This window comes from Apostichopus japonicus, chromosome 11, assembly GCF_037975245.1.
Source record: "Apostichopus japonicus isolate 1M-3 chromosome 11, ASM3797524v1, whole genome shotgun sequence".
In the NCBI taxonomy this organism is placed as follows: Eukaryota; Metazoa; Echinodermata; class Holothuroidea; order Aspidochirotida; family Stichopodidae; genus Apostichopus; species Apostichopus japonicus.
Genome location: NC_092571.1, coordinates 11,207,532 through 11,227,666, shown reverse-complemented (window position 1 = coordinate 11,227,666; position 20,135 = coordinate 11,207,532). Strand labels below are relative to the sequence as shown.

At 36.0% G+C, this 20,135-nt stretch overlaps 1 pseudogene; it reads left to right on the top strand.

Annotated features, from left to right (window-relative positions):
• Window positions 1–929: 929 nt before the first annotated feature.
• On the top strand, window positions 930–18,803 carry LOC139976390 (CTD nuclear envelope phosphatase 1A-like; annotated as a pseudogene).
• Window positions 18,804–20,135: the final 1,332 nt, after the last annotated feature.

Below are 20,135 nucleotides of genomic sequence, written 5' to 3'. Positions count from 1 at the left end.
TTCACACATGACGGACTTGACTTTACGTTTGATACCCAATTTTGTAATCACTTCAGTCAATTTTTTCACTCATTCGCGTTTGTCTTTTTGTGACACCAGTCAGCGTGAATCAGACATAAAGTTCATAACTATTAGTTTCTTGAGCTGTTTCTTGACTTCGACTGCTCACCATGTAGGCCTAAAAGAGTAAAAGCAGGGAACTGCTAGAGCCTAGAGTAGCAGCTCCCTGGTCAAACTATTACGCCTGATGCAAAGCTCGACCGTAACCTATACTGTACAGCCCATTAGTTGTGAAAAGTTCTGAACGTAAAACAAAGCACAGAGTTTTGTATCACACAACACACACGAAAACGCGGCGTACTACCGCATGCTACTGACCAGGGAGTTGTTCCATAACAACTCCCTGTACTGCCACAGACAAGAAACTATGCAGGAATTTCGCCAAGGCCACCGTTCAAGTAACCGAACCCGTTTATTGCTTACTAGCCGTAAATACTGGATTGCTGAGAAATTACGAGACAACAGCGACGAACCGGTAGAGGGTAGTATTGATATTATTTTTGAATCGGGTGGTGTGAAGGACAGAATTTACGAGGAAATTACGAGCGATCCCACCTTTAAAATACAACACATGTGGTCAAACCATTTAGCATGTTTAAGTACTGAAAGTTATCACTGATGTTATTTACAACTGCAGCATACTCTTGCTGTGGGCCTATCACATGCAATACACTCTGATTTCTTAAGTAGGTGACAAATGCAGTTAATCTCAAACAGTGTATCATTGTATTATTCATGGTACTGTAATATCAGACCTTGCATCAAATTTTATGTTGGTTTTGGCATTGTGATGTAATACCATAATTTATTGGTAATACTGTAAAAGCAAATATTTACAATTTTTTTTCTATATTCCCTGTATGTTAATCATGGAGGTCAGTTTCATTATTTGTGAAATCTGAGCTTGCTGTAGTTTAAAAAAAAAGATCAATTTAGAAAGTATATAGTCTGTTTAAAAACAGGCACTTGTTGTGCACGGTATATAACACCAGCACTGAGATTACCTAGCACCACTGAAGGGGGGAAAAAAATCATTTTGTTCTTTCCTACTTCCACAGAGCTTGTTAAAAGGAAAACAATGATACTGGACTTAGATGAAACTTTAGTACATTCGCAACACGTGGGTAAAATGAGACCAAATAGACCCCCCAGCACTCCACCAGATTTTGTACTTAAGGTATGTATGTATGTATGTAAGATATTTAATGTTCCCAGTTATAGAATGTCATAAATGTGTATCTATATACTGTATATGTGGTGTCTAGTGTACATAACATGTAGGACATGTCATTCAGTAAAATTTTGCATCAATAATAGTGCACAGTATACAGGGTAAAGTGCTTGAGGTTGCTTGTTGTGAATGTTGTGTTGTGAATGTACAGTACATTGGATGGAGCAGGCAAGCACTCATGGAAATGTTGCACAGAAAGATGTGCTGACTACTGTAGGTAACTGGTAACCATTTATTGTGTTGTCTATATATATCGCACCGTTTGTGAACAGTGTAGACAGTAATATATAGGTGTGCCTATCAATTCTATCAGCAACTTACAGACTTATTTGTTTATATCATGGGTCAGTTCTTTTAAAACCTGGACAAAGATACTTTCATGAATATTCATGACATGAAGGCTATGTGCAACTTACTAAGGAGGAGTGTAATGACCATTCACATTACAGTACTCATAATATACATTGCATGAGCTATTTCCTGCTTCATTAGCCTGATCTGTTTCTGTTCCAGGATGTGACCCTGTTTAAAAGTAGAAAGATTTCGGATAACAATTATAAAGTACTGTAATTAGTAGCGTGAAATGTGTACTATTATAAACTCCAGCCACTACAGCAGTAAAAGTAAAGTGGGTTATGTGCAGTATTTACCATGCAGTTCCATTTAGCAAACAGGTTGTTTACTGGTAGGGATGAATGAAAAACAGAAACCAGCTGTAATGTGCCACTCATCGACCCCCAACTCCCCCCCTACACTTTCCACTCAACCACACATCTTCTCCCCTCCCCCCACTCATCCCCTCAACCATTGGTTCAATTAACCATTGGTGCCATTGTTGAGATACAGCACATTGTACTAATGTGTGTCTGTTACTGTGTGTCTGTATGTTCATGTAGCCATTGTCTGGGTGCAGTTGTCGTCATTTTTAATTTCACTATTTATTAAAAGGAGAAGCAATCCCATCCATCATCATCATCATCTTGTGTTCTAAAGATTTTTGCGATTGAAAAACTTCCATCCAAATGTTGAAACAAAAATTTTGTCTCCTTAATTTTTAAGAGAGCCAAGGTTTCCATGTTTTGTAAGGTTAATTTTGTACCTCTGTTTTTCTGCTAATATTTTAATGGTGAAGTCAAATAATTAAAGTAGTGCCTTTAGTGAATTAAAGACAGTGATAAGTAATGTTCACAATGTACAACATTACCTACTACCATACAGTACATCACACACTGAAAACAATGACAAACATGAGATACAGATATATATCAAGCAGTGTACTCTCTACATAGCACAGCTCTGTAGGATGTCATAAATAGGACTTGCACAAGTCTTTGTCACTTTCAGTTATATCAAGAACCGTGAACACTTATATCTCTGAAGAGAGAAGATTTATCTTTGTTGTTTATGGGGAATTGAATCATTCAGTAAATGGATCATTTTGATCTTATTGTGTATTTTGATAGTTGAGTTTCAATGATCTGCCATTAGTCCTTTAAGTAGGCCCCTTAATCTGTTACAGACATCTTTCTGGAAGTCAACCTCGCCAAAGTGAAACCTTGGTTGTGTTATACAGTATGTACAGTAAAGGTATTCACTAAATGTAGGTACTGTATATGATGCAGGAAATGAGACCTGGGTTTGAATGTCTACTGCCCTAGGCTTTACAAATGTGTCGTCCTGACAAGCTGCTATAAAACTGTTTTATGTTCAGACAGACTGTTGATGTAAATGATTGGTACCGTAGAACTTGTAGCAGAAAACTGAAGGCGTCCAACACCCACTCAATTTCTTCTTTCCCCTCACTATTAACCTCTTGCATATAGATTGTTCTTTAAATAGTCTCTGATGAACCGTTATTTAAAGCATAGTTTGAAATTTGATGCAGTTGAAAGGTAAACAGAGAATGGCCAAAGTCGGCAGTACTGTCAGAAAGAGCAGTCACAACTGAAAGACTCAGTGTTGGTTCAGATTGTATCACAGTACTTGTCATCAGTTCAGTACTGTAACTTGTCCAGGATTTATCATCCAGTGGTCAATTATTTGAATGCCTGCTAGTCAAACATTTGTTTCTTTGCATAATTTATTTTCTAGATCACTCTTCTAACAGTTAGCAGAAGTTTACAACAATCACATTTGCTTGCACAGTCATATTTGTGTACTACTTGCAAGAACAGACGATGAAAATTTGAACTCCAGGGAGTGGGTGGAGGGGAGTGGTGGAGGGGAGTGGTGGCGGGGAGCTGGAGGGCATAGTAAACTTCCATGTTTAAAGGTCTTACAAATTACAGGGGACTGTGATGCAAGCATGTACAAAAGTGTGACGACATTTGCATAAATTTTGATCTGTTGGAAATCATTTTCTTTGTTGGAGGAGGATACAGTATGATTAACAGTTAGTAGCTGTGCCCATTGGCCCTCCACTCCCCCTCCCCCTCACCCTCTTCTAAACAACCATAGTTTAGATCATGCACTGGCAGAAAACAAAGTGTGTAGTGGGTTTTATTTAGTATTATTAGTTTATAATGTGGTACTTAAAATGACTGTTTAACTCCTTTTTGTTTTTTGGAAGTACAAAACTTTTATTAAAAAAATTCTTAATATTTTCTCTTTTTGCAGATTACTATAGATGGTCTTCCTGAAAGGTTTTATGTTTACAAAAGACCTCACGTTGATTTCTTTTTGAATGTTGTAAGTATTTTATTATTGCTTCTTGTTTTAAGAGTTTATAAATGTATTGATTCACTTTCATTGTAAATAAAATTGCAAATATATACTGTACAATAGTTCAGAGTACCCTCCAACATACACAATGACACTACAACCAGAGTGTTGACTGCTAAATTTATTCATAAGTTACAATCTGTGATGATATGGCTCAAATGACTTGCAATTGAATTTACAGTACACGTCTCTTCTTCCTGGACCCTGTTCCCAAAACAGTCTTCTACAGTAGGTTGTTACAGTGTGATGATATTATTGACAATTATCATACATTTACAGTATGTTAATATCCTGTTTTTTAAGATTTTTTAAATTTATTTTTTGTGGTTGTCCCTTGGACAATCAGGGAGGGGTTTACTGTTTGGTTGTTGGACCAGCAATTTGGATGACCTAAAAAATTGTAGCAAATTAACCATGACCAATATGTACTGTACATAGTACTGTAGGAGTGATATGTACAGTAGAGTTTGTGGTCAATGTATTTTTATCCAGTGCATTAAAATAGGGGTATTCATTGACAATGCAATCTGAACTTTGTTTTAAACAACTAGTCCTCCCTTGGACGACCTCCAAAGCTGATTGTCGGTCGCCCTGGGCAACAGGAATTTGGTCGTCTGATGCGACCGGAGAGCCGCTAAACTATACCTTTACTTCAAAGTAGTAAATACTTTTGATCTGTTAGTAAACCGATGTTTGACCAGAAAGAGTGAACCAAAACGATACAAAACGATACACTGTTGACCAGTCTAGTGGATTTAGGATAATGGCCAGTGATGTTTCAAAGCCATTTTGTAGCTTTGTTTCAACAGCTGTATGTTCGGCACATTGAAGGCATTTTCATAATACTGCAGTCCGGCCACCTTAGGTTGGTAGTGTGGAACCATAGGAAGTTTGTGAAATGTGCATAAATTCATACTGACCAAATATTCATGGAATTTGGACCATTTTCAAAAATGTTAGAAATTTCCTCCCAACTCGTCAATCAGAGTCACATGTGCTTTGGGATATAGTTGTTTTTAATATCTGCAATAGCTTTTAAAGTAACTCTGATTTTTTTTTTTGTAGCAACACAACCTGACAATTCAGTTCTATCAGGTTTTAATTACATAAAATTAAAACAACAACAAAAATAACAACAGGTTGTAACTCTCTGCCAAAGGCTGTTATGAAAGACCAAGCATGAAAACTACTATTAAAAGAGCTCTTTTAGTTTATGTCAAAACTTGGTGATAAAAAAGCAATGACTCGATTTCCTGTCAAATGCATTCATGACCGACACTTCATGTCAGATACTGTATGTTTTGATCAAATGCATACTTCAAATTGTGAAGCTTACCGAACAAGTTGACTTTCAATGCAATATTTATGTCCAACTAAGACTAAATATTGTATTTTTCACTAATCATGAACTTCGCTTTCGTACGTGATTTACCCTCAAAATCATTGTAAAGTGTTCTCTCAAAATCAACTCAAAAAGCTGCTCTAAACACGTTTTGTTTTGGGAGACTGTATCTGAGAGCTCAGACAGAAGAGTAAGTTATTAAATAGTCTAGATTCACAGTATATATCTGTGAAGTGTATTTCCAATCTTTATTAATTATTAAACCACCAAGCCAGTTTTTTAATTAACACACATATTTTGTGATGTCCTTTTGTACAGTAGTACAGTAGGTCTTGTTATGCATACACAGGTTTTGAACTTTGTACGTTTATCTGTTGCTATACTGTAACTGTCATTTACCAGATCTCCAAGATAAAAATTCAATATTTACTCTTCTCTTTCAGGGCTGCTTGTAAAAGTAATTAAATTATGTAAATTGTATGATTTTAAGTTATGGTGTCATAGACTAGTCTAGGTGAAAGCATTTAATTATAAGATTACAATACATTACAGTTAATCTGTATCATACAAAGATTGCCTGTAATGTCATGTGTATACAGTAGATCTCATAAGCGTACTGTACATGTACTGTCTCTAGGCAGATCATACTCCAGCATTATAAAGTGATTATCTCAAAATCCTGTAGATAGGTAAAAATCTGATGAACTTCATACATAGTACATACAGTTTAGTAAAGTGTACAAAGACCTTTACTGTGTTTTGTTGGAAGACCAACAGAGGTCTAGTTGGGATCGTTTGTATTAAACTTGATAAGACTCATCCCTTTACATATTCACTTGATTGCGATGGACTTGCTTTGTCTTAAAGCACCTAGGGTAGCTACTTCTTGTTTCTGACTTGGTGCTATATAAATCCACTGTATTACATTAATATTATTTCAAATTGTAAGACCTGGGAAATTCAAAATTATCATGTTTAGGGAGCTGAAATGCTTTAACTCTAGGTAAAGGTCTGAAAACCTTGTAAAAATAGCTCCCAAAGTAAACCTTGTATGAATTTGATACATGATTTAACATGTAATGTAAATTAACTACACTTGTAGTGTGTACATACTTGAGAACTAAGTAACCTGCAGTACAGTACATACTGTCTTTAGTAGAGGTCAAAGTCTGTAACCCTTGTTTACAAGAGCTCTGACTTCAAGCACAATATGAATGAACTCTATTCTTGACATTAACAATATTATTACTGTATGCTGGTAGGCTACAGATCCATAGACATATGAGAATATCACCTTTTATCATTTCAACAATAATCAAAAACAGAAATCTTTTGTATAGTGTTGTGTCTTTTATGGAACAATTTTGGCAATGAGTCAATAAGCATGAAAATTCTGCTTTCTGTTTAAAGGCTAAGATCTGTATTGATATTTATTTGAGTACAGTAGGTGACTATACATGTGTTTGTACATACAGTAGTATCATATGATTTAGCTAAGATCTGCATACATTGAGTTGTACTAGTACTGTGCTCATACTGTAGTACAGTGGTTCGGGACGGAGTGTGGTTCTTTCCAGTAAAATTATCAAATGTTATACAGTGGTATTACCACAATATACAATTAAGTTAGTTAACTGAAACTGCAAATGAAGCAAGGATACAGGATTGGAGGAAATTATAATTTAAATGGTCGAAATAAAATAAGGATTGGAGGAAATTAGAATTTAAATAGTCGACATAAAATATTTGAATCAGATATTCCCGTGTAATTCTTTCCCAAATATTCTGCAAATTTACTAAACTTTACACTTGTCAAGTATTTCTCACCAAAAATGTTGTTTATATATGCAGCTCATCAAAGTAATACATATTTCCAGCTTTATCATGACCTCTGCCATATTCAAAGTAAATGAATCTATTTGATCTAAACTAACATTCTGTAACCAAGACACCTCAAGTACTCTTAGTAAATCAATCACCAAAGCAAACTATCAAAAAATGTCAAAAGTTTTCACCTTTTTCTTTATTTTTGGGGTATAAGACTTCACACTAGTCAATTTCATGAAGTTGTTTTTAACAAAGTTCTTTCAAATTAAATAACAAAATCATCCAAAAAAGCAATGATATTTATAAACATGTATATAAGTTTTCTTGATATTCATATTATATACTTCTTATTGCTGTTAACGGTTTTCAGTCTATTTGGACATTTATTTCTTCTGTGCAGTATTTGTATTGGATGAGCTGTTCAATATGGTTGTGATACATACATGTATACATGTACTGTACAATCTGTGTGTGATTATGAACGTACATCAACTACAGTAGTACGTACATGATGTGCCTAGCTTCCGTTGCAATCTGTGGCATTGTGACTTATTTAACCTTCTATAAATAGTTTTGAGTATAAACAAGTGGAACAGTTCAGTTACAGTTTCTGAAGAGTCAAAGAAAGGTTACAATCCAAGCAACAGAGTTCTTTGGTTCTCATTTTCTGAGGTTCTTTCCATTTTGGCCAACATGTAGTATTGTAGTTCCCTGTCTATTATTGATTAAATTGCATTGCATTTGCAAGCAATTCTACCAGCCTATTTTAGTATCTGTTGTACCAACACTTTGCAATATATATACAACACATAATACACATTATTGTTGAAATTTGAAGGATCAAGTCAACGATACTGTAGTGCTCACTTGAAGGGCAGACTGTAGCATGCACCCTCAAGCAGAACAACAACCTTACCTTGTCTTATATTATTGTTTTGCCATTTGTACTGGAGAGATCAAGTGTGTAAATTTCCAGAAATGTAAAAATAGTTACTTACAGTTCTACAGCTGCCCTGGATGTTTTTGCTATGCACAGATGTTTACTCAAAGGTTTAACTAAGGGTCAACTAATGTTGTTAATGTTTTCATCAAGTAAGGTTTAGTTGAGCACAGAAAATAATTTGTAGAAAATAGTAATAAACACTGACAAATTTTGTGGCTAAAAAATCTCTTTCAATGTGCAGTCATGGTAGGGTTTTTCAAGTAATATTTTTTTTTGAGTGCCAGAGAGAAGTGCTCTTGGTTGTAAGCCAGACAGACAAAGATTCACCATACAGTATGGAGATTGAGATTTGCATTTCAAAAAAAAAAAAATGTTTTTGGTTTGTTAAATGATTACCTTGGGAGCAATATTCTTAGTATCAAATGGTGTTATTTAATTGTTCCCTACAAATTTTTGTAAATTTTTTGTTGGTGAGGGGGGGGGGGGGGCTTACTCTAGTTCAAGTTCAACTGTACATTTTTCATAAATCAGCATAGATAGGGTACATTAGTATAGATATCAAGATTGGCTTCATGCAATGAGTCACTAAATACCCATAACTTTATTAAATATAGATCTGGTTTACTTATTTTCTTCATATTTACATAAATTCTACCCCCGCCCCCTTTATAACAATACAATATCACAGAAATGAGATTGGGATCATTGTGTTAAAGTGAAAGTAAGTTATACACAAACTAGCTAAAGACTTAGTCAAAATACTACAGAAACTGTACAGAACCGTACTGTACTGTATGGTGATCTTTTCATTACAAGTTCACAGCATATTTTGACACTCCTAACAATGGTTTTAACATGTTTCCGTAGCAGTCTACCTAGGGTAGGCAAACAGTCTTGGCCTATGGAGGTTCACGCTCTTCTCTGTAGACCTTTCACAAATTGCATAGTAGACTCATGCTGTACTTTACCTACTACTTCATTGAATGTGAAACACATTTTACCTTCAAGGAAATCAAATTTTACCGTAAATTGCTGAGTATAGTAATGACACACTGTATGTATACTTGAGAAAGTACATCCTGTTTTGCAAAGAGTTCAGAAAGTAAGATGCATTCCGAAAACAAGCAAAATTTTGATCGGGTGTGAGTGAACAATGCAGTATAGTAGAGGATGTTAGCCTGCAGTAATAAAGATATACAGTACTGTATGAAAATAATTGTATTTAGACATTAATATTTGTATGTAAATGTCCTATACATTTTCCATTTTACAAGTAGTTGTACTGTACTGTACTGGACCATGTTTGGCCACTGCAGGGATACACACATGTACTGTATTGTACTCATCAATATTTGAGTGCTGGGCAGATTTGTGTGATAGTGTGATCCAAGTCTTGGTGGAGGGGTCTTGGGTGGGGTGCCCCCTCACCTTTGGAAAATGTTTGTAAATGAAATAATGCTCAGACTGCAAATGGTGCTATCGTTTTCCTATTCTGATGCTAACTTCCAGTATTCACCCATATTTGGTAATGGTAAAATTTGTTAAATTAAGCATAAGAAAAAGGTTCCCGGAAGAAAATGTTTTGAAAGTTACTATAACTTGTGCTGGGCAGCATTCAGAACTGCCGGGCGCAGCCTCCGGAGATACTGTACCAGCGTTATCACGTCCATGCACTTCCTCAAGTACAGTATGTGGCACATACTGTGTGCACATTGTACATGTATGTATTCTGCCGTGGTGCTGTGTGTTAAAGTTTTAAGACGTATGAATATTTTCTCATTAAGTATTGGAGGCGTTAATGTCAATCATTGTTTCTGTCTCTCTATCTATTTCCTCAGGTAAGCCAGTGATATTATTTAGGTGTCTTCACGGCAAGCATGGAAATATATGGTTCACCCGTGGTAGAAAGGTTAGACAATGGAAGGGGGATTTTAAATAGAAGATACTACAGACAAATAAGTATTTTAGTAACCAAGCTTTAGTGGGACTGAATGGAAACAAACTGGACAAAGACATTCCTTGATATGTTATTGTTGATTCAGTGATGAACAAAGACTGTCCTACCCAGGTTGAAGATTTAGTAGAAGAGGTTAGCATGTCCTCTCCATGACAATTAGGTTCCCAGTTCAAAACTCCAGTCTAGCATTGATTTGGTATTTTTGGTTTGCAAACTGGGACATGGCTCTGTCCTTTCAAAAGCTTGAAACAATTGTGTTCACCATGGCTGTAATGGGGTTATAATGAGTGGGTGCCTGCACATCATGACTGGGTATAAATTGAGAAGATGGTCAGAAGCTGGGTCCGCTCTGGTCCATCATATGGACAGCTAGATGCGAGTCTCAGTGTACTCTGGACACTCATCAGAACAGAAAAAGAATGTATGTAAGCCAGCATTCATCCACAATTTAGGGATTAAAACAAAAAAACTGACATTGGCTTCCTTAAACCCTTGAGAATTAACTGTAAATTCAATACTAAACCACTTTAGGCTGTGTCTCTATGTAACAGACAATTGTATATTGACATGTTTTTAAAAGTCATGGTCATTTTGGCATACAGACCATATTCTAGCACTTTACCAAGTTACTCTTTGACCTGTTATCAGGGATTGTCAAGTGATCTGAACAGTGTTGCTGTACAAACTTGTACAGTATCATATGATATTGGATTTACTGTATACAGAACGTACAATGTCAATGGTACCTGAGTGACTGCAACCGGCTGACACCTTTAATTCACTAGTCATATTGGCAATTAATTTATGAAGTACTAAACACACTCTGTTTACATTATCAGGAAAACAGTTGAATAACCTACCTAGAGTACTGAATGATAAAGAAAATGCAAAGGACAAACTTTGTAAATAATTATCTGATCTGATCTGATCACTGGAGTCGAAGAAACAAAATTTGAAACTTTGTTTTTCAGAATTTCTAGTTTCAATCTAGGCAATATAAATTTGCTTTTGTATCTTAATGAGACTGAGTGCCATAAAACTGCACAATTAACTATGGAAGTAGCATTTTTGGATCGGAAAGAAATCTGAGCACAAAACGAACGTTCTAGACACTTTGGGTGGTAGGAGGATGAGAAGGGAGGTCATAAGCCGCAGGTTTCCAACCATAGAGGGCCCACAGTGTTAAAAGTTTAGCAGTTCACTCTAGATAAGTTAGAACGAGAATGCTGAGGTTATGAGGGGACAGGTAAGCACATCACTGGTAAATATCCAAACTCGGTAAGTTTTGGAATTTTCACTAACCGTTAATGGTTAACACTTTCAGTGAGCTTGATTTCTTTGTTTTCTTTTCCAGCATTGTAAACCTGACTCTGGTTATTATGCCAAAGACTTATCAGCTGTTAATAGCGATCTTTCTTCTATATTTATTGTTGATAATTCTCCAAGCGCCTACAAACTTTACCCAGGTAGTATTCTGGAAACAAACAATATATCTATGGTTGTGATTTACAAAAGAAGTTTAAATTATTTTGTGTGGTGCGTAGATTTGTAGGTAAGATTATTAAGCTATATCGTTAACTTACTTGCCTGTTACCGGTTGCCAAATTGGTTGTTATAACATTGATAAGTTTCTATGATTCTGTTTAATCCAGTTATGGGTGAATATTCTGTGGCTTGATAAGACTGGTGAAATTAAGTTTCCATCCAACCCATATCACAAATTTTAATTTAGGGAGTTTTCCCAAATACTGTACCTCCATATTGAAGCTACCAATCAAAGTTGAAGGCCTTCTAATCTGCTATACAAAATTTTAACCAAAAATTATTCCTTGCTTATAAATGTATGTGTAGCTCAAAAAAGGTTGCACCAGTAATTGGCAATGAACAGTAATTAAAATTGCAGATCAAATTGGTGGGACACAAAAATGTTCATACAGTATGTGTAGTAAACAGTTTAAATACTACTTATTCAGATCTCTCGGTCTTATTAATCCATGGGTATACAGACTTTATGTTGAACTATTATTTGGATTCGTCAAACCAAACCTTAAAAACCCAACTAAAAATTAGTACTTGTGGTTCCATCATCTCGGTTACATGATTTTGTAATACCTTTTTGTGTGGCTTGCCTTTTGGAACCGATCTACTCAGATCTACAATAGTCAGTGGTTTTGAAGGCAGATAGATATTACTGATGCACAATACCACTCAGAAAATGAGAATGGTCTAGCTTTGGAATGACTTGTCTGGGTCTGAAAAATGTGTGGAATACAATTTTTTATCTCGTCAAGGTTCGGTTGCTGGGTGTAACTCACACATGATGTACTGAAATCTTTCAAGAATGATCCTCCATCAGTCAAATTTGTATAAGTCTGTAGATTAGTCAATCTTTCAAATTTAGTTTAATTTGTTTTTGTACTTTAAGTACTAGATGGTTTTACACAACTAGACCAATACTTTATGTACTAATTGCTGCTGAAACAGTGTAACATGGTCCTATTGCAAACTAGCTTTTTTCCATGTTTCACTATATCGTGGTATCAGCAAGAGAACAGACACAAGACACTTCGATTGCTCTTAAATGTTTCTTTGTTTGGTAAATTTTGTTGATACAGTAAGTTGAACAACCATTGTACCAGCACAATTTATACTGTACATCACACTAATATGTAATAATAGAGTGTTTCAAAAGTGTAGTATCTGTTCCCTTTCGAGGGGAATGGTGATGCACACCCGACCATGATAGTCACAGTCTCGATGCAATTGGGACTGGGGCTGAGAGCGGATCAGTCGTTTGGTAGTTTGGTTTCGTGCCCAGGTTCTTTCCTGGGAGACTTTTTCTTAAAAAGTATATGTACAATAATAGAGTGTTTCAAAAGTGATCAAATATCCAGCTTTTTGTGGATTAATTTAGTTTGTAGGTTTAATTATTTTGTTTTTGTTTTTTGCTGCTCAAGTAGACCAATAGCAATTATACAGAAACATGTGCTATTGCAATTGAAACGAACAACATCCTATTGTTGCAAAATTTATTCTAGGTATTAGTATGCCCTGGTTTAACCTGCTTGAAAACAGGAACAACACACTTTTGGCTAGCTTTCAGTTACATTCTGTATTCCTAGAAGCTTGTCGGTATGTGAGACTGGCTATATAATAAAAACAGACAGCTATCCAGTACATTAATAATGAGTCTGCACTCACATTGAACCTTTGCATAGTGATTTATCATCATGACCGACTCGTGAGTAAATCACAGTGCAGTAGCCCCCTGTAGCCCCCATGTAGCCCCCTGTCACTTGCCAGATAAATGCACTTTGATCTGAAAAAAATATGAAACATTCAAAACTCCACAAAAATCAATTCTAACTACAGTATTTAAAGAAATTTTAAATACTGAAGATTTTTTGGGGTCAGATTGTGTAACTGATGTTTACATTCATGACATAGATTCAAATGAAATGCATATATCACTGAAAGCTGAACAAAGTATGCCAAGAGACATGCTTGTGACAATGTTGTACCACTCTGAAGATTCCATCCTAATGATATCTCCAATAATCTTGTTCTTCTTCAACAGATAATGGCATCCTATCCTATCGTGGATGTCCGATGCATCTGACATCAACCTTCTCAGTTTACTACCGTTTCTCGACGCTCTCAGGTTTACCAGCGACGTAAGATCAGTTTTAAGAAGGAATTCATACACTGTGTCTTGGAAGAAGAAATCCATAGGACACATTACTCCTCAGAAGACGTAAAAAATTGCTCTATCATCTCTCTCTCGCTCGCTCTTTCTTGCAGTTGAGAACATCGTTTGGTTATTATTTTTTCCATGAATATACTTTTTTAGCATTTATCCCAGCTGTGTTGGGGATGTACATAAAGAAGTAGTTGCAATGTAGATAGAAAACAAATTTGAAATATTCACTCTAGACAAAGGAGTCCAAAAACACAAAAAAAAACACAAAAAAATCCACAATTTGTGTTAACTTTCTTCCTTTATTTTCAATGCTGCAGAATTTTATGTAAAAGAAAATTACGATTTCATAGTATTACCGATATATCTGCTTCATACGCCATCCTTACACATGAGCTTCAATTGATCCATTTAATGGATGTCATTCTCGGGGATGCAGGAAGCTGAGGGGGCTGCAGCCATTCTGCATCACACATGACCTTTTGTGTCATGCGGTTCACACAATTGACACTGTCTGCAGGTATAGTCTCTATTGTTTGAGACTGATTCAGCCTTGCCTACATGCTATCTGGCAGGAAGCTGAGGGGGCTGCAGCCATGCTGCATAGCACATGACCTTTTGTGTCGTGCGGTTTCACACAATTGACACTGCGTATCTGCAGGTATAGTCTCTATTGTTTGATACTGATTCAGCCTTGCCTGCATGCTATTTGGCAGCCATTGCAGTTTCTCTAATTGACATGGTATCTTATCATATCGTCATAGTAACAAGCTGTCAGTGAGTTATCCTGATTGGTCGTTGGAGGTCGATCTTTTACTGATCTTGCCAGGAGGGTTCTATGATCAATTTCCTATTCTTTCTTTGTTCCTTTTTTTCTTGGCATGCTGTGTATACCATGTTAATGTAGATACATTTATCAGGTCAAAAGACATAGAGAGGGCAGCCACCATTTAATCATATATTTATTTCCATATAACATATTTTGAAAGCAGCTGTTCACATTCTGTCACCAGTTTCAGGACAATTTTACCAAAACCTACCACATCTTACACAAATTACCGGTTGAAACTCAAGGATCTCATTTTCTTTTCTATTTTCAATTTATCGAGTGATAAATGATACTTTTCTTTTTCCTTTAATATTTGAAAACACTTTGAAATGAAACCATAGCAGTCAAGCTAATTACCTGTATTGTTTAATACGGGATTTTAGTGTAAATTAAGAAAAATAAAAGGAATTAAACCTCATCTTAATAGATCAGCAGCAAATGCTGCTTCAAGTTTTGACTGTTATCACCTTCCTGTGAAATATTTGGACTTCCATCTGCAATTAAGTTTCAATGAGTAATAAATTATAAAGATATTACTCCATGCAAAGATCATAATTTCTACTACATTTGGACATTCTTGGCTCTGTAGTGGTACTGTACTATATATGCATCACTGTGTCAAAGGTCATGGATAACCTGTAACTATACTACTGCCAACAACTTTGGCATACATTTTTAAATCAGCCTTGTTGGATTATTGCAGTCATGATTGTGATGGGTATTTCCTTACAAACTTACCTGTTCTCTTATAAATGATATTTGTTATCTGCTATTCTGATGTTCCTCCCTTTATACTAATTGTAGTCTGCGGTTTATTTTTGACTGGATGGAATAAAAACAGGGTTTGTTTAATTTGGTAGAAGTCAAATATTATGTACATCTTTGCAATGTGTTAGGGATAATGTACCTTCTGCCATGTTGTCATTTGGTTAATTGCAGCTAACAAAAAGATAGATGATTAGAAAAATGTCCATGATTCAGTAGCTTGCCCATGAAGAGATAATATCATGTCATTGACATGGCCAAATGCCCCAACCATGTAGGTAGACAAAGTTTTGACTCTCCTTCAACAATCTACAGGTGTAAATGCCGGTTCATACTCCAAATAATATCGTAGGGGGATAGATAAAGGATAAATGAACCATAGTAATATATAACAATATCTTTATCGCATGCTGTATTTTGACTGTGATGATATGTGGTTCATTTTTTTCCGTCGCCCACAAAATACATCGGAAGTAGAAACCAGCCATATTAAAGAAGTAAACAGAACAGAAAACAAAACAGACTTGTGTCCAATTATGAGAAGTGTTAACGAGTATTAGATTTTGTGACTGACTTTTAGTTTTCTGATTTGGGTTATGAACTGGTTCTTTTTAATGTTTAAATTACATTAAACATGTTCCAATTGTTGACTTGAAGTGTGTCCGCTCAACTTGTTTACAATTAGGGGGACGGGTGGAACGGGGTGGGGCAGGTTATAAAATTTACAGTAGCTCAGTAAGAATAATAACTATAACATTGATTCTGAATGTGAATTTGACCTAAACAGCTTTACAACTTTAGAGAATTAAAATGATTAAGAGTAATATAGATCACTAAAACTTGATCCAGGGATTTCAAACATTAGGTTTTTTGTCTCAATGTTACCATCTCTGACAGGATAAATGACAGAAAAACAGCTAGAAAATACACATTTATAGTTATTTCCCCAGTGAATTATTTAATACCGCTTAGGTAACTGCATTGTCTGAATAATACATGTACTTCCAAGTTGTGGCTTTTAAGTTCAGAATATTGTGTCGGGTTGTCCAGTTTCGTTTATTAATTGATAATGACATTGCTTAACATTGGCCAGTATGATTATAAGTTGTATATTGTGTTGCAGAGAAAAAGTTTCTTTTAAGCTTTGTCATGTCTCATCGGCTAACAGATACTTATACACAAGCCCCTAACCCCCCCCCCCCAATTCCAGAAGTTTCAAACAGAATCAGGATGCAGGGAATTCCATTTCAATATCTTTCTCTCCTTAAGTTCAATTTCATTTTTATAGAGACTACTTGTATGCAGATTGGTGACAATTTTCTCTGTTCCTCACACAGATAAATCAGCATTATTTATCTCCAGTATCTCAATTGTGAAGTCTCTATTGGTTCTTTCCCACTTCCCTTCCCAGTGTTTTTTTTTTCTCTCTTTTGCTCTCCACAGCTGGCTAATTGCCGTAGTATCCATTTTAATATTGTATACTTTACTTCTTGTTCTTCTGGCTGTTATGGATGCAAATAGTCATTATCTCCAATGTGTAGCTGGATCAGGGTCCCTGGTTAAATTTACCTTGGTACACACCCCTTTCTTGACTACCATCACCAAAATCTTTTGCCCTTTGTGTACTAGAGGGGAGAAAACAGAGATTACTTGCAAAAATAATATCTTACTATTGAAGGTTGTTGATCTTGTTAAAGAAAACTGGTATCTATCCCCTTCTCTGATACTTCCTTCTCCTCTCCCCCCCCCCCCATCTCCCAGAAATAATTGCAAATGTACCACTATACTGATAGTTTCTAAAAGTTTGCCAAACTGGAATATTGTAGGATTTACTTTTGTTCTTTGCTTACCTGTTACCTCACAGTCCCAGCACTCTTATCATGGCTGGACTGAAATGGTAAACATTTTGTACTGTATTCCACCACCAAGGAAAGAACTTTCAAAATTTACTGGCAATAAGAGCATTTCATAATTCGTGAAGTGAGGCAGGCAGCACATGCCAAAATTTGTTGGGGCTAATTGGTCATTATAAATTCTTATTATTATTATTAACCCAAAACCTGTTTAAATCGTTTACCCAATCCCCCAAACCACCATTCCAAAACTACTGCTTGAATGATTAGGTATGTTTTGTAAATAACTTTATTATATGTATAGTCATCTATGTTTTTTTGGTTTTTTGAATGTTAATAAAAATGAGGCTTAAGTTAATCAAATGGATCTGAAGTTGATCTTCAACAAATTCCTTTATGTGTCCTCATACTAATATAATTTATTGAATTCAAGATTACATTTTACCAAGTAGAACATGTACCCCATATTTACCTTTTCTCCTTCATCTTTGACATCTCTATCTCTCTATCTTATTTATAGAAATTCCAGCTTTTGACTGCATGTTGCGGTATATTTAATCTAAGAAGAGAAGGTGCATTTGGGGGGGGGGTAGGGGTGGAAGAGACATCACTTTTGGAGGTTAAGGATGCACTGTTCACTTCATAGAGCTAGAGTATTGGATTGCTTGCCCCTCCTCTCCCCTTGGAATAACGCTGACCCCTCCTCGTCACCCCTAACAAACTGGAAATGTTTCTGTTCTATAAGATTCGGAATGCTGTACAATAAAAGGTCTTCATTACTGCCTCCAAAACGTGTTATGATCTTTGACATATTTAGTCACTCCAAATGAATCACAAACATTGAAAAATGTTACATTATGTAATTCTGTAAGAGAAATGCTGTGGAATACTTAAACATTAGTTGCCAGTTTTGGCAACTATTTACAAACTTACATTTCGCAATTACCATTGTTTGCATGCATTCTGCCATTTTCTCTCGAAGTGATATTAATTTAAGCAGTTATAGTGTATGACTTTTTAAGGGAATCGTTTGTTACCTCAGATAATATGCTAAAAAGGCTAAAAAATGGTCACATAATGATGTGTCAGTGCTATGCCTCTTTTCTGCCACCCTGACACGATTGTTAACTCTCTTCGAAACAAACATGAATAAATTTGAAAGTTAAAAATGTTTAGAAAACTATTATTGTTTGTACAGATTTTCCGAGTACTTACCAGTCTAAAAATAAATACATGATGTTAACCTATGGTGGCTGCAGTGATTTCCAATGATTTTTTTTTTTTTGTAGGTAATAATTGAATATCCGAACTACATGCAGATAATTCGGATGTTAGTATATGCATTTTACTAACCGGTGTCATAGCAGCATCACGCTGATGTCATAGTGATGGTTATATTTTAAGAAGATTAGTCTGACATAGAAGAGTAAGGGTGGAAAAATGTTTAGTAATGTTATTGTATATTAATTATTATGTTTTATTTCTGGATATTTTCTCGTTCTTTTTTCTGTATGTGTATTGTCCCATGTATACATAGCAAACATGATATCTTTCATTTATGAAGATGGTTTGATATCATAAATTAACAGTCATATATAAAAAATGTTTGGCTCGTTTTGTTTGTTCCTGTGTAGACAACGGTGAGAAACATGGCCTCTCACCAGGGGTGAGGGGAAAACGAATCCCCTTCCCTCCCGTAGAGTTTGATAGTAGTTAAAGGAATTAACAGCTGCTCTCTTCTGAGAAGTATCCCCTATTTTTAGCTCATACCAGCATGCTGGTGTGAGCTATTGTTACAGTGCAGCGTCTATCACTCTATCCGTCAACAATTGGTAAAACCGCTGCCACTCGCACAGTGTTTGATGGAATTTCATGAAACTTGGACACAAGGACCATTGGGTATAGGGCCATCAGAGATGATCCAAAATTTGGGGTCAAAGGTCACCTGTGGGCCGTAATGGGCCATTTTGTGGAAATACGCAAAATGCTTCTCCTACAGATTCCATGGTACAATGTTGAGGGTTTGTCACGATAGTACTATGGTACTTTTACCTTCAGGGTGTTCATGAATTTGAGATCAAAGATCAACTAGGGGTCTTTTGTGGCCCCGGCCGCGGCCCTATATTTTCAAATTGCTCCTGTTCGTACAGTGTATGGCCAATTATAATGAAACTTGGTCACAATGTTCCTCGGGATGAGAGTTACGAGGGGTGTTCGGAAAATTGAGGTCAAATGTCATTTAGGGGGTCATCGGGGGTCATTCTTTGTAATATTTTCAAATGTCTCAATCTCCTCAAGATTTTGATGGATCATATTCAAAGTTGAACTGATGATTGTTGGATTGTGTATGAATAAGTTGATGCCTAAAAATTTTTGGTCAAAAGTTAATTAATTACAATTAATCCCCATTGTTTAAAAAAATCTGAGCCTTCACTTTTTGCCAAATCTCCTTTAATTTGTCTCCCAGTCCCTGCAGTGTTTGTTTACATTTGTGGTTAAGCTCTGCAGATGCTGTTAGTGGAATTAAAGCAGGACTGGGAGTTGTTATTAACTGTTGAACTGTAAGCATGAGAGCCCTATAGCCAATCAGCACTTGCCGATTCTTAGAAGTCTTTGAGCCTGAGGTATGTAGGCAGCTTGTGAAGTTATGTCTTGTAGGGAGTGCTTGTGAAGTTATTTCTGCTAAGGTAGAGGGGAGAAAGTTTAATAAGGTAGGTCAGTGGTATTGTCTGAGAGAGTGGGTAAAATAGGATTTAAAGGGGAAAATAGGAATTGTGGCCAGGGTTCGGCTAACGGAGGGGGGGGGGTATCCCTCATGGGCCCAAAATTGGTTTTGTGGGCCATACATTTTTAAGCTCGAAAAGGTATGAGCTTCTGCACCATTGGTGCTCTAGTTAAAGGTTTGCTGAT